The following is a 16,657-nucleotide window of genomic DNA, read 5'->3' on the forward strand; positions in this document are numbered from 1 at the left end:
CAAGCAAAGGTAAGACGCAAGGACATTAACACATCCGACACGTACATAGGATTAACCGAAGGAGCGTTCAAAACAAGATGGAATAATCACAACGCCTCCTTTAGAAACCAGACCTTGCGGAATTCTACAGAACTCAGCAAACACATTTAACATCTAACGACTTTCAGCACATTTTGGAACCACTTTTACTCATACTTGCCAACCCTCCCGATTTTCACGGGGCAACCATTTTCCCAAATTTCTCCCAATTTTCACCCGGCCAACAATATTGGGGGCGTGTCTTTATCGTCCTCTCTCACCTACACTGACACGCAACATCCGGATTCCCATCATGCATTGCCTCAAGACTACGGCAAGTAGTAATGTCCAAAAACCTAACAGAGACAAAGCAGAAAAACGGGGAAGAGACATGGCGATGACCCCTCATGAAACAGTTCTGTAGAGATGAAGTAGTCTTGTGATTTTTCCCACACCTATATATATATATAAATATATATATATATATATATATATATATATATATATATATATACATATATATATATATACACACACATATACATATATATATATATATACATATATATATATATATATATATATAGATAAATATATATATATTTATACATACATACATACATACATACATACATACATACATACACACACACACACACACACACACATAAATATATATTTATATATATATATACATGTGCTATTTTAAAGTAACTAGAATATAAAACATGTTTTCAGTAAATTATACCTTTTTTTGTTAAGTACATAACTGCACATGTGTTCATTCATAGTTTTGATGTGACAATCTACAATGTAAATAGTCATGAAAATTAAAAAAATGCATTGAATGAGAAGGTGTGTACAAACTTCTGGTCTGTACTGTATATATAGACATATATATATAGGTGTAAAAAAAATGTTTCAATTTGGAGACTCCAAATAAACTTCTGCATATATAAACATATACAGTATAAATAATACATATCTTCGCTGTCCAATGAAGAGTAAGTATCAAAACTTGAGCTAACAAAATCTACACAATCAGCATCTGCGGGGTTTTTTTTAGCTTCATGCTGTTTTGCAATCATTTTCATGTATGCATTATTATGTTTCTGGCAAGCAGCCATATTGCTCCGTTTGTTTTGTCCAGCTCACAATGCAGAAGCTAGCGCCACGTCTCGTTGCCAGGGGGAGGGTGTTTGTTTCCCTTTTGAATGGCAAGCTCCAGAAAAACAGAAAAAGGGAAAGTGCTCGGGCCGCCACAAACATCAGAGAAAGGACAGGAAGAGCTGGCAGACACAATGAGAGAATTGCAGTGCAAGCCGCACTTGAATGTTTATTTAAAGTAAGCTTCTTTTTTTTTGTCCTGTCCAGCTTCTCAGGCAAATCATATATTTGATGTAGATGCCCATATCGGCTGTTCAGATTTACTTTACAAAAGAGACGTGTGGGATACTTCTCTTGTTGCCTTATTTGTATTTGACTTTATTCAATGTACTTATATTATCATTTGGTGCAGCCGGGCCGGAGCAGGAGGGGATAGAAAGAGAAGAAAAGGGAGACAGAGGGGGAAATTGTGGGGACAAGAGGAGGATAAGACAGAGAGACAAAAACAACAATAACAATAACAACAATAGAGCAACATCAGCAAATATAATATGTTCAAATATGATAGTAAAAGTGATAGCGAAGAAGCAGTTAGCGAAATAAATAATAATACAGAAATGACAATGAACATTATTACACTACAAATGGAGCAATACAAATACCAATAGAAATAGCACTATTGATAATGAACAACACCAATAATTTACCTCTATCATCAATAATACAATTGTTCAAATGCAACAATACATATACATGAATGTAATCATAACTAGAGATACAAAAGAAAGCATAAAAATGGAGGGGAAGAAAGAGAAGCCAGCTATATTAACTAGAGATGTCCGATAATGGCTTTTTTTGGCCGATATCTGATATTCCGATATTGTCCAACTCTTAATTACTGATTCCGATATCGACCGATACCGATATATACAGTGGTGGAATTAACACATTATTATGCCTAATTTTGTTGTGATTCATCAAACAATGTAACAATGTTTTCCAAAATAAATCAACTCAAGTTATGGAAAAAAGATTGCCAACATGGCACTGCCATATTTATTATTGAAGTCACAAAGTGCTTTTTTTTTTTTTAATATGCCTCAAAACAACAGCTTGGAATTTGGGACATGCTCTCCCTGAGAGAGCATGCGGAGGTTGAGGTGGGCGGGGTTTGGTGGAAGCGGGGGTGTATATTGTAGTGTCCCGGAAGAGTTAGTGCTGCAAGGGGTTCTGGGTATTTGTTTCATTGTGTTTATGTTGTGTTGCGGTGCAGATGTTCTCCCCAAAGGTGTTTGTCCTTCTTGTTTGGTGTGGGTTCACAGTGTGGCGCATATTTGTAACAGTGTTAAAGTTCAGTGTGACTTGTATGGCTGTTTACCAAGTATGCATTAAATTCACTTTCCCAACTACTTTGGCACGTGTTGCAGCCATGAAATTCTAAGTTAATTATTATTTGCAAAAAAAAAATAAAGTTCATATTTCTTCTGGTCGCTCTCGTCGTCTTTCGCTGTTGTTTCTTCTCCGTCTTCTGCCCCGATCGCACCTCCTTCTCCCCTTTTATACTGCAGGAGTAGATGCACGGATTGAGAGTGGGTGTGTGATTTACGCACCTGGCTCGGATTGCTGCAGCGTCATTCCAAGCTCCGCCGCACACTCTGCCTCCTGGCCGCCATCTTGAGTAGGACCGCTACCATGCTGTCGGCTCCGCGTCTCCACATTGTATATGTATGTTTGTACAGTGAATGTATATGTGTATGTATGTTTATATGTATGTTTGAACAGTGAATGTATGTGTACAATATGTGTAGATGTATGTTTGAACAGTGAATGTATATGTACAGTATGTGTATATGCATGATTGCAATCTTTTTTTTTTAGTACCACAGTGCTGGTGGGGCAGCGCTCCACTTGCCCCAAATGCAAGATAAAAATCGATATTCAACACAATAAAGAAATTGAGTTTTTCTCTCTATACTTTCCCACCACCATTAGATCTGTGTGTGTGTCGCACGCCTGCCCGCGTCCTAATTGCCGCTCGCAGTCTCCCTTGCATTTTGCGTAAACGTTCGCTGCTGATGACACGAGCCAGAGTCCCTTACTAAAGCTATCTCGCCACACTCTTCCTCCGCCGCTTCCTCCCGCCTCTTTGAAGCCTGCGGGAGGACGATGATGACACCCGCTGTAATCGCCCAGCTCCCTTGACATGACACGCGATTGAGAAAGGCTGGAGGAAGGCGTTCTTCCCGGGCTTCACGCGAGCGTGCATCTCTTCTGACAAGTGCGAGGGGTCGTCCCACAACCTGGTGTGTGTGTGTGTGTGTGTGTGTGTGTGTGCGTGTGTGTGTGTGACTGACAGCAGTGCGGCCTCACGTCGTCATGACGAGCGCCGGCTTTTTCTGACTGGAGCTCGGCTCAAAAAGATTTTTGGAGGGTAAAAAAGACGGAAAGTTTCACGTTTTGCTGCTTTTGAACATAAATTCCGACATTTCGGAACCGTACAATCCCTGCGGGAATCACCGGAAATGTTGTAGTTCGCATACTGCACCACTAGTTGGCAGTGTCACTTTGTTAGAAACAGTAACGAGCTTCCTTTAATGCCGCTTGACTAAAAAGATGTCTGCAAGTACAATTCCCCACAAAATAGACCCAGTAGTGAGTTTAGACGTGTTTTCTAACGACTTTCAGCACATTTTGGAACCACTTTTACTCATACTTGCCAACCCTCCCGATTTTCACGGGCCAACCATTTTCCCAAATTTCTCCCAATTTTCACCCGGCCAACAATATTGGGGGCGTGTCTTTATCGTCCTCTCTCACCTACACTGACACGCAACATCCGGATTCCCATCATGCATTGCCTCAAAAACCTAACAGAGACAAAGCAGAAAAACGGGGAAGAGACATGGCGATGACGAGAAAGAAGATGTACACTTGCAAGTTCCAAAATGATTGGAAAAAATTATTTCAGTTCATCCAGGACAGCTCGAAGGGGAAGGGGAATGCTGCCTGCAAATTTTGTAGATCAGACTTCTCCATTGAACACGGTGGCCCAATGGATATACTCATTCATGAACGGATTTTATATATATATATATATATATATATATATATATATATATATATATATATATATATATATATATATATATATATATATATATATATATATATATATATATATATATATATATATATATATATATAGGGCTTCACTGTGGTAGAGGGGTTAGTGCGTCTGCCTCACAATACAAAGGTCCTGCAGTCCTGGGTTCAATCCCAGGCTCGGGATCTTTCTGTGTGGAGTTTGCATGTTCTCCGTCTTCCTCCCACCTCCAAAGACATGCACCTGGGGATAGGTTGATTGGCAACACTAAATCTAGAATGCTTTTACTAGAATGGCTGATGTCACCTACAGAAGACTGGAGGCAATTTCATTTTACTTACTATAGACCTGATTTACTAAAGATTTGCGAGTACTAGTGCTGTCCCGATACCAATATTTTGGTACCGGTACCAAAATTATTTCGATACTTTTCGGTCTTTTCTAAACAAAGGGGACCACAAAATTTTTCATTATTGGCTTTATTTTTACAAAATATCTTAGGTTACTCGGGATCCCCCGGGAGGAGCTGGACGAAGTGGCTGGGCAGAGGGAAGTTTTAAGCTCGCTAGCCATGTCTTAAAGCACCTCTTCCAAAGAGCGTTTCAGTGTTATAACTTCACCTTTATCGTCTGCTTGTAAGTACTCTGTGTGTGTGCGCTGCTGAACATTGCTCGTAAACCAGCAATGACACAACGTGATGCAGACGGAGGCGCAGGGGATAGGTGTGTGAATTATATTTATATAGCGCTTTTTCCCTAGTGACTCATAGCGCTTTACATAGTGAAACCCATCATCTAATGTTTACATTTAAACCAGTGTGGGTGGCACTGGGAGCAGGTGGGTAAAGTGTCTTGCCCAAGGACACAACGGCAGTGATTAGGATGGCTGAAGCGGGTATCGAACCTGCAACCCTCAAGTTGCTGGCACGGCCGCTCTACCAACCGAGCTATACCGCTCCAGGTGGATCGGTACTTTTCAGAGGCAGTATAGTACCGAATATTATACAACCCTAGCGAGTACTAATAACTTTTTTGGCTGAAAAACTACGATATAGTTGAAGCAATAAACACGAATGTGCCGCTCGGCAAGATGTGCTTGGATCTTGCTCTTGTTAGTCGTGAGCTAGCTAGCGGCTTTGATTGATTGATTGATTGTGACTTTTATTAGTAGATTGCCCAGTACAGTACATATGACGTAAAATTGACCAATAAATGGTAACTGTGGAGAGGCGGAGCGGCAAGGAGGCGGAGGATGCGAGCGAGAGGCGAGGCGGGGCGTGCCGGGAGCGACATCACAATCAAGTTCAGGTGCGTGGATCGCACACCGGGACACAATTAATACATCTCCTAACTATGTATAAAAAGGGAGAAGGAGGGGAGAACGAGGCAGAGGGAGTAGGAGAGTAGCGAGAGAGACCAAGACGGCAACAACGAAAGCGACCAAAGAGCGAGCAGCAGAGGAGGAGCTGAAAAGCAACCCGACAGGAGACAGCTTTATTGAAAAATAAACCAGAGTCAAACCTGCAAAAGAAATGTCCTTTCTTGGTGGTCAGTGGAACCCGCACGACGACGGGAAGAGATCGTCCCAGTAATACCCGAATAAGTTGTTCAGCTTGTTTAAGTCGGGGTCCACGTTAATCAATTCAACGTCCATCTGCAGTCTTAAGAGTTTCAGCTACTTCTAAATCACCAATGCTCACCTCCACGGTGACAAACCAAGTAAGTTTCTTTCAAGTACCATTATCACTGCAGGACGAGGAATAGCTAAACATGCTTCACTAAACACCGTAGGAGGATACAATAGCTAACCGCTAACAGCAAATGCCATGGGTGGATCTACACCAGGGGGTAGGCCACCTGTGGCTCTTTAGCGGCGCCCTAGTGGCTCCCTGGAGCTTTTTCAAAAATGTATGAAAATAGAAAACAATGGGGGAAAAATATATTTTTGTTTTAATATTGTTTCTTTAGGAGGACAACTTGACATAAACCTCCATAGATGTTGGAAATCCAACTGTTTATATTGAACATGATTTTCTGATGAGCGCTGTTTAGTCCTACTAATTCTGGCGGTCCTTGAATTCCTCGTAGTTTGTCTACATGTACGACTTTCTCCGACGCTGCCACAGAAAGACGTGTTTTATACCACTCATTCTTCGTCTCATTTTGTTCACCAAACCTTTTATGCTATGCGTGAATGCACACAAGTGAGCTTTGTTGACGTTTATTGATATGCTGGAGAGCTTATCAGGCATTGAAAACATTGGTTTTCACAATTGTTTTTCAAGGAAAGTTTTTGCCAAAATTTTGTCTCGGTTTTTGTTCACCGTGTTGATTATCGTTGAGACAAATATAACAAATTAGCGTGTTTAGGGTTGAATACCTCCTATTAAGTTTAATTGTAAAATAAGCCACCAGAAGTTGCAAGTGCCAGCACTATGATAAAAAAAAAAATTAGAAAATATATTAAATTTTAAGAATGTGGCCTACAAAGAATGGACAAATCAGAGTTTTAATTTTTTGAAATTTTTTTTCCTACAATTTGGTTTTCATTGAACGAAGTAAAATTAAGTACCACTGACTTTCTTATTTGGGACAGCAAACTTGTGCTCTAAATGTTCTGAACTCCTCTTTTATGCCTTATTAATAGGAATTCCAGGCAAGGCAATTTTATTTATACAGCGCAATTTGTACACAAGGCAATTTAAAGTGCTTTAGAGAAAATGAAAAGAAGGAAAAATTATTCAAAATTAAAATCCAAAAATACCATCATCAAAACAACAATAGTAATTAAATAAAATTAAATAATGTTAGTGTGAATGTTGTCTGTCTATCTGTGTTGGCCCTGTGATGAGGTGGCGACTTGTCCAGGGTGTACACCGCCTTCCGCCCGGATGCAGCTGAGATAGGCTCCAGCGACCCCCCGCCACTCCAAAAGGGACAAGCGGTAGTCAGTCTATCTGTGTTGGCCCTGTGATGAGGTTGCGACTTGTCCAGGGTGTACGCCGCCTTCCGCCCGAATGCAGCTGAAATAGGCTCCAGCGACCCCCCGCCACTCCAAAAGGGACAAGCGGTAGAAAATGGATGGATGGATGTACACTCAAGTGGGGCTGTAGCTCAATCTTTGGCGTTTCGTTGGTCTTCTTCAGACGGCAAACGAGTCTAGACTGAATGAACAGCGCCTCTTCTGGTCGGAGCCGAGTAGCGCACTGTTTGTTTTTGGTTCATTTCACTATTTCTGTCGGATTTTTTATTTTTTGAAATAGCCAAATGTCCACTGCAGAGGACGCTGGTTCTCAGAAGGATATCTCTCTGTCTTTTAAAAAAAAATTTTTATAGTAAAATAGTTATTTTTGTTTTGTTTTTAATGATCACGTATAATATGTGTCTATTACCATGTTAGCTACCTTTCCTTGTTTATAATGTATATTTTTTTTATGCTACTCTTTTTTTTGCTGCAGCTGTTACAAAGACTGTAATATTGTACATGGTAATTGGGATTTGTTATATATTGTATATATTATATAAAAATGTAATATAATAATATAATATACCTGTATATATTATATACTGTATATATAGTACGTAAATATTACATATATGTTACATTTTATATTGCTTCCATGGTAAATTTTTAATGTACTTAATACCTGCATTACCCTTTCCATCCTTTGTAACTGCGCTACTGTGTTGAAAAATGTCCCTTGTGGATCAATAAAGTTTGTCTAAGTCTAAGTCTCTCAGATATAAACAGCACCACGGTGAACTTTGAGAAGATGAGCTTGCTTTCAAAAGGGAAACTCACCAAACATTTTATGGGTATTTTTCCATCAGCTGTAAATTGTTGTGACTATTTTTGGACGGGAGCAATTTTTCAAGTGCTTTAATCAAATGTTAACAACCCAACAAATAACAATAAGATAAATATGAATCAAATGGATTGTGGGGAGTGCGGGTAGTTATTTGTTGTTTCTTGTTGTTGGGGTAAAAAAAATGCAAAAGAAAAATGGTTGCTAGCTGCCCAGAGTTGGTCATCTCTGGTCGCACCAAACGGGTAATCTGATCGTGTGCACTTGAGATAAGTGAGAATGCCAAGAGGAGAAACGCTACCAGTAGGACAAAACTCACCCGGCGGGTTTTCTGTTCTTTCACATTCTCCCTTTTCTTGCTCAGCAACAATTTTGCTGGGCTGATTCACTGGAAAGGTATCAAGTACATACTGTGCCGCTTTGGTCCCAGGGATGGTCGTATCGACTGCTCTGTTGAGCTATGCCAGTCATGTCCGTCCCTACCTCCTCCCCTCGCTGCGTTTATGTAACATACATGCGCTATTTTAATCTTCATTTACAAGCAGAAGGTGTGCATGAAAACATGTTTTTGTTTGCTGTAAGGACAACGGTGTAGATTACACGCTGACACTGCATGTTCTACGTACATCCTGTATCAATCTATTGGTGGCCTATTTCTCATGCAACTTTTTATGGGAAACTAAATGAACTTTAGCTGGCACATGTTGCACAACCCCCGTTTCCATATGAGTTGGGAAATTGTGTTAGATGTAAATATGAACAGAATACAATGATTTGCAAATCATTTTCAACCCATATTCAATTGAATGCACTACAAAGACAAGATATTTGATGTTCAAACTCATAAACTTTATTTTTTTTTTTGCAAATAATGATTAACTTAGAATTTTATGGCTGCAACACGTGCCAAAGTAGTTGGGAAAGGGCATGTTCACCACTGTGTTACATCACCTTTTCTTTTAACAACACTCAATAAATGTTTGGGAACTCCATCCATCCATCCATCCATTTTCTACCGCTTATTCCCTTTTGGGGTCGCGGGGGGCACTGGCGACTATCTCAGCTACAATTGGGCGGAAGGTGGCGTACACCCTGGACAAGTCACCACCTCATCGCAGGGCCAACACAGATAGACAGACAACATTCACACTCACATTCACACACAAGGGCCAATTTTAGTGTTGCCAATAAAACTATCTCCAGGTGCATGTCTTTGGAAGTGGGAGGAAGCCGGAGTACCCGGAGGGAACCCACGCATTCGCGGGGAGAACATGCAAACTCCACACAGGAAGATACCGAGCCTGGGATTGAACCAAGGGCTGCAGGACCTTCGTATTGTGAGGCAGACGCACTAACCCCTCTGCCACCGTGAAGCCCATGTTTGGGAACCGAGGAAACTAATTGTTGAAGCTTTGAAAGTGGAATTCTTTCCCATTCTTGTTTTATGTAGAGCTTCAGTCGTCGTATTTTACGCTTCATGATGCGCCACACATTTTCGATGGGAGACAGGTCTGGACTGCAGGTGGGCCAGGCAAGTACCCGCACTCTTTTTTTCCAGATTCTCTGAACCTTTTGATAATATTATGGACCGTAGATGTTGAAATCCCTAAATTTCTTGCAATTGCACTTTGAGAAACGTTGTTCTTAAACTGTTTGACTATTTGCTCACGCAGTTGTGGACAAAGGGGTGTACCTCGCCCCATCCTTTCTTGTGAATTACTTAGCATTTCATGGAAGCTGCTTTTATACCCAATCATGGCACCCACCTGTTCCCAATAAGCCTGGACACCTGTGGGATGTTCCAAATAAGTGTTTGATGAGCATTCCTCAACATTATCAGTATTTATTGCCACCTTTTCCAACTTCTTTGTCACTTGTTGCTGGCATCAAATTCTAAAGTTAATGATTATTAGCAAAAAAAAAAAAAAAAAAATGTTTATCAGTTTGAACATCAAATATGTTGTCTTTGGGGCATATTCAACTGAATATGGGTTGAAAATGATTTGCAAATCATTATATTTCGTTTATATTTCCATCTAACACACTTTCCCAACTCATATGGAAACAGGGTTTGTACATTACAAGTTGACTCTATGAGCCTATTTGTGTTTCATTGTGTCCATTAAACCAGTGTTTTTCAACCACTGTGCCGCGCCGTCAGATACAGTCTGGTGTGCCGTGGTAGGTTATGTAATTTCACCTATTTGGGTTGAAAATGTTTCTTGCAAACCAGTAATTATAGTCTGCAAAGTATGTGTTGTCGTTGAGTGTCTGTGCTGGCTACAGCTCGGCAGAGTAACCGTGTAATACTCTTCCATATATGTAGGTGGCAGCTGGTGGCTATTTTGAATGTATAAACCAATCTTTAAAATGTAGAACTGTTTTCCTTTTATAGTATTTTTTTTCTCGAAAATATAAACATATTTTTCTCCTTTTTCTTGAAAAAACACTGCATTTTTCTCTCTACAATACTTTCCCCCCCTACAAAATATACAAATAAACTGAACATACATTTTGTGTAAAAAGGAAGTAGAAGAGTGGATGGAAGAGTGAACCCAAGCCCCAAAAGATGGTGTAATTTGTTATAAGACAACTGCATTTTTGCCTAAACATTAAAAACTACATCGCCTACTAGTGGCCTGGCATGCATGTTACAGCTTTTTCAATCATGTTTTTCAGGCTCGTGTACAGAGCTTAGCGACCTTGTTATGTACGCATAGAACACGACATTCCAATTGTGTTGTGTATGCTAATTTTTACTCATCAGATGTTGGCAAATGTTAACCTTTGCCAATAAGTATCAAAAAGTAACGTTAACCATTGAAGTGAGTCTGTGCTAAACTATTTTGAATAGCCTTGAATGGCCAAGCCTTCCTTGGGTTTCGGTAAAGATCATAGATCAGGCAGTCGATGGACTTAAGTGAAACCAAAACAGGCTTTCAGGCTGGATTGTTCAATTGAAAGAGATTATTTCTCTCGTAAGACAAGCTACTTGCTTAACATTAGCCTACTGCCTATCCTAGATATGGATCTGTATTCCTGATCGAATACAATGATTACATCAGCTACTTCAATGGCAACCAGTTGTCCTGTGGGTTGATTTCATGGAGTCATTGATTGACAAAGGACTTTTTGGTGACTGAATGTTTCTGTTTTCTTTATTAGATTTTGTAAAACATATTTGCCAGGCACTGAAGCTAGCGTTCACACATTTGTGTGAAAGGCATGTGTGGGAACTCACAATTTCCCTTGTTAGAATTGGACTTGCCTCTGCTGTCTTGGAAAAGAAAATACACCTTTATTCTTGTGATATCAAAGACAATTTTTCCAGACAAAAATATGGCGAATTCTTGACAATATACTGTTTTTTATTCTACTTACTTTTTTTTAAATTGAAAAATCAATCATTTTATCTCAAATATATATATTTCTAGAAAAAAAACACTTTTTTCCTTGAAGTGAAGTGAATTATATTCATATAGCGCTTTTCACTAGAGACTCAAAGTGCTTTACATTGTGAAACCCATTACCTACATGTTTAACCAACATTTAAACCAGCGTGTGCGGCACTGGGAGCAGGTGTGTAAAGGGTCTTGCCCAAGGACACAACTGCACTGATTATGATGGTGGAAGCAGGGATCGAACCTGGAACCCCCATATTGCTGGCACAGCCGCTCTAGCAACCGTGCCACGCCGCTGCCATCCATCCATCCATCTATTTTCTACCGCTTATTCCCTTTTGGGGTCGCGGGGGGCGCTGGCGCCTATCTCAGCTACAATCGGGCGGAAGGCATGGTACACCCTAGACAAGTCGCCACCTCATCGCAGGGCCAACACAGATAGACAGACAACATTATCATCTTATAAAAAAAAAAAAATATTTCTGAAATATCCAACTTTTTTTTCTCAAAAATAAGTACTTATTTTCGAATGTATACACCATTCTTTAAATGTAGAACTGTTTTGAATGAATTGAATGAAATAAGTTTATTTCGGTCATATAATCAATCAAATCAATCAACCATTTTGTGTGATCAGTTTTACAGTACATGTTATATGTATACAATAATGCACATTTACACACGAAAGAAAAGAAAAACAATGACCAAAAAAGGAATAGGCTGAAGCCAAAGCTTATATTTGCCTATCCTATACCTTCACTGAAGATTAGATTGCCTGAAACATCAACGTTTTAAAAAAAAATCAAAAATCAAAAATCAATGGGATGAAAGTAATTTTTACTATATTTTATACTTTTCAATTATTTCACCTTTCAATGTTTTCTTAAACCTTACCAAAGAAGTGCATGTCTCCAGCTCATCACTGAGCTTGTTCCACCATTTACTTCCTAAAACTGTAATACATTTGTATTTTATATTTGTTCTTGCTTTACTTATTTCAAAAATCGATATCCCCCGTAAATTATAGTTTTCTCCTCTTAAATGAAACTGCCTGAGAATACAAGTTGGAAGGCTGTTGTTCTTTACTCGAAACATAATTTCCATTGTTTTTAAAAACACAATGTCTGAAAATGTTAATACATTTGAACTCATAAATAATGGATTAGTATGTTCATAGTAGCAGGCTTTGTGTATTATTCTAATGACCCTTTTTTGAAGTTTTATTATTGGGTCTGTGTTTGTTTCCTTTTGTAGTATTTTTTTCTTGAAAATATAAACATCTTTTTCTCCAATATACAACATTTTCTTGAAAAAACGGATACATTTTTTGTAAAAAAAGGAAGTGGAAGAGTGGAAGGAAGAGTGAACCCGAACCCCAAAAGATACTGGTTTAGTTGAATTAGCCTCCATAACAGAGGAGGATTAAATGCTTCATATCGCAGCCAATATTAAAGAATTGTAATGTTGGTGGCCCTGTGGTAAAACCTCATTTGGATTTCAGTAAATATTGTTTACATAACCTGGGAGTCGTTTTATTCCAAATCAAGATCTAAATATCTAATTTACAAAAGTAGGACGTAGGGAGAAAGAGCGGTATACACTGGAACAAGTAGGAAAATCACAGAAATGCATTCATTTGAACAGAGTTGACACTGTAGATATATTGAGTAAGGGCAAGCAATCAGAATTCCTTCCAGATTCTAGACAACAGTGGAACAAAGTTGGCTTTATACTGCTCTGCAAGCGAATGTGTGACCTGGATGCCCAAATATGTGAAACTTCCCCAGGCAATTTTAAAGGGACAATTATGATGACGATATTTCTTGGCAGCAGAATTTATAGGGCATATTTCACATTTCACCAGGTTCAATTTGTAGCCAGACACATGTCCAAAAGTTTGGAGAGTACTTAAGGCAGCTGGGACTGAGTCAGAGATGTCCGAGATATCATCTGCATAGGGAGAGACTTTCACCAGCACATTGTGTCTCCATATGTAATAAGTGGGTTGGTACGAAGCGCTATTGACAGAAGCTCAATGACAGAAGCAAAAAGTAATGGGCTCAACGGGCATCCCTGCCATGTTGAATGGTAAAGACAAAAATATTCGGATTGAATATTATTTGTCCTGACCAAGGCTTCAGGAGATGAATATAGGAGTTTAATCCATGAAATAAACCTGTTACCAAAGCCCAATATCTCCTGGACATGAAATAGATAATTCCACTCCACTCTGTCAAACACCTTTTCAGCATCCATACGCATAGATATACAATAGAGAGAGTGGAATAGAAAGTACTTTATTGATCCCTGGGGGAAATTCAGCACCACAGTTCGCTCACAATAAACAATGATAATAATAAATAATATAATATATATAACATATTAATAACTATATATATAATATATATAATATATTATATATATAATATAGAATATATGAATAATATAAATATATTCGACATATATTCTACACATAAGTGCGTATTACTGCCTCTTAAACGCCTACTGAAATGAGATTTTCTTATTTAAATGGGGATAGCCGGTCCATTCTATGTGTCATACTTGATCATTTTGCGATATTGCCATATTTTTGCTGAAAGGATTTAATAGAGAAAATCCACGATAAAGTTCGCAACTGGAGAAAAGCTCTGCCTCGTTTTTAATGGGAGTTTCCAACAAAAAGAGCTATTCGGACCGAGAAAACGACAATTTCCCCATTAATTTGAGCGAGGATGAAAGATTTGTGTTTGAGGATATTTATAGTGACGGACTAGAAAAAAAAAAAAAAGTCCCCCCAAAAAAAAACCTGATTGCATTGAGACGGATTCATATGTTATTAGAGACATTTACTAGGATAATTCTGGGAAATCCCTTATCTTTCGATTGTGTTGCTAGTGTTTTAGTGAGTTTAACAGTACCTGATAGTCGGAAGTGTACGTCCACGGCCGGGGGTTGACACGCAGTGTCTCAGGGAAGTCGACGGCAGCTGTATGGGCGGCACAAGCTCAGCTGATATCCGGTAAGAAGCGACTTTTTAATCACAATTTTCTCACCGAAACCTGCTGGTTGACATTCGGTTGGGATCCATGCCCGCTCTGATCCATAGTAAAGTTTCACCTCCGTGAATTTTAAACAAGGAATCGCCGTGTGTTTGTGTGGCTAAAGGCTAAAGCTTCCCAACTCCGTCTTTCTACTTTGACTTCTCCAATATTAATTGAACAAAGTGCAAAAGATTCAGCAACACAGATCTCCAAAATACTGTGTAATTATGCGGTTAAAGCAGACGACTTTTAGCTATGTGTGTGTGCAGCGCTCATATTCCTAAGAGCCTGTGACGTCACACGTACACGTCATCATTACGCAACGTTTTCAAGAAAAAACTCCCAGGAAATTTAAAATTGCAATTTAGTAAACTAAAATGGCCGTATTGGCATGTGTTGCAATGTTAATATTTCATCATTGATATATAAACTATCAGACTGCGTGGTGGGTAGTAGTGGGTTTCAGTAGGCCTTTAAGTGTTAAGAGCAGGTACATCATACAATATGTTGAAAATATATTGAAGATTAGGAAAGCAGGGCCTATTCCGAATGAACCCGGATTAATACGCATTAATAAGTAACAGGAAAATAGTATCCAGGCCAGGGCGATACAAAGTGCACGACAAAGGGTTTGATTGATTGAAACTTGTACTAGTAGATTGCACAGTTCAGTACATATTCCGTACAATTGACCACTAAATGGTAACACCCGAATAAGTTTTTCAACTTGTTGAAGTTGGGGTCCACGTAAATCAATTCATGGTAATGGGGGTCCTTGCCTTTTTTCAAGAGGAGAGAAATTAAAGCTTGATTGAGCATCTGCGGGAGGCAGACAGATTCAGATTCAAACGATTCATTGTATATAAAAAATTAAATCTTGAACAATATTACATGTTATTGCTATGCATTTTTATTTGTATTTTTTTTTAATAAACATCTTTTTCCTTAAATATAAAGCTTTTTTTTTTGAAAATACACTTCTTTTTTTTTTTACTCTGCATTATAAATTACTTCTAGGAAATCTAAGAAATATATATTTACTTTCTCAAATACAAAACTTTTTTCTTAAAAATTCCCAACTAATTTTCATAAATGTGTACCGTTATTTTTCTAAAAAATGTTTAACTTTTCCCCAACTATAAAAAAATTTTTTAGAAAATAAACACATATTTTTCTTCAATACACCACTTTTTTTTTTATTAAGAACATTCTCAATTATACAACACATACACAACACATTTTCCCACTACTGATAAATACAAAATATACACATCTTTTATTTTAAAAAAACAACTTTTTTCTTAAATATACACTACATTTTTCTTCTACCACATTGTTGTCCAAAGTTTTTGCATGGAGTGTCTCATGCAGGAAAATCAGAGGATACGGGCGTCACCTTTATTTTTTCATTTGAACATTAAAGACGCTAATAAAACCAATCCAGTGTAGGTCAATGTATGCTAAAATATCTAAAACTTTCAATTCTTAGCTTTAGTGTAATGTTAAATAATACATTGAATTATGAATATTTTTACAATTTGCTTTGGGCCAACAAAAAACTTTGGAAACCACTGCTTTACAATATAATTGTTTTTGAGAAAATATGGAAATTCCATCCATTTTCTACCGCTTGTCCCTTTTTGGGGTAGCGGGAGGTGCTGGAGCCTATCTCAGCGGCATTCGGGCGGAGGGCGGGGTACACCCTGGACAAGTCGCCTCCTTATCGCAGGGCCACAAATATTAAAATTTGTTTCCTTAAATGTACAACTTTTTTCTTGAAAACTATTATTATTTTTTTTTAAATATAATTTTAAAAATGTTATATTTCTACAACTAAGTTCTCAAAAACATATAACGTTTTGCCACAAAAACATATATTTTTTAAAATAAAAAATGCACATATTTTTCCAAAATATATAACTTTTTTTTCTTAAAAATATACAGTTGATTTCTAAATTATACAACTATTTTTCTAAAAAATATAGAACTTTTTACCGCCATTATATATATATATATATATATATATATATATATATATATATATATATATATTTATTTATTTTATAGAAAATATACACATCTTTTTCTCAAATATACAACTTTTTCAAATTGAGTATACAATTATTTTTTAAATTATAAAACTTTTTTTCTCAAAATATGTACAACTTTTTCCCACATAATA

This window comes from Nerophis ophidion, linkage group LG19 (assembly GCF_033978795.1).
Source record: "Nerophis ophidion isolate RoL-2023_Sa linkage group LG19, RoL_Noph_v1.0, whole genome shotgun sequence".
Taxonomy (NCBI): Eukaryota; Metazoa; Chordata; class Actinopteri; order Syngnathiformes; family Syngnathidae; genus Nerophis; species Nerophis ophidion.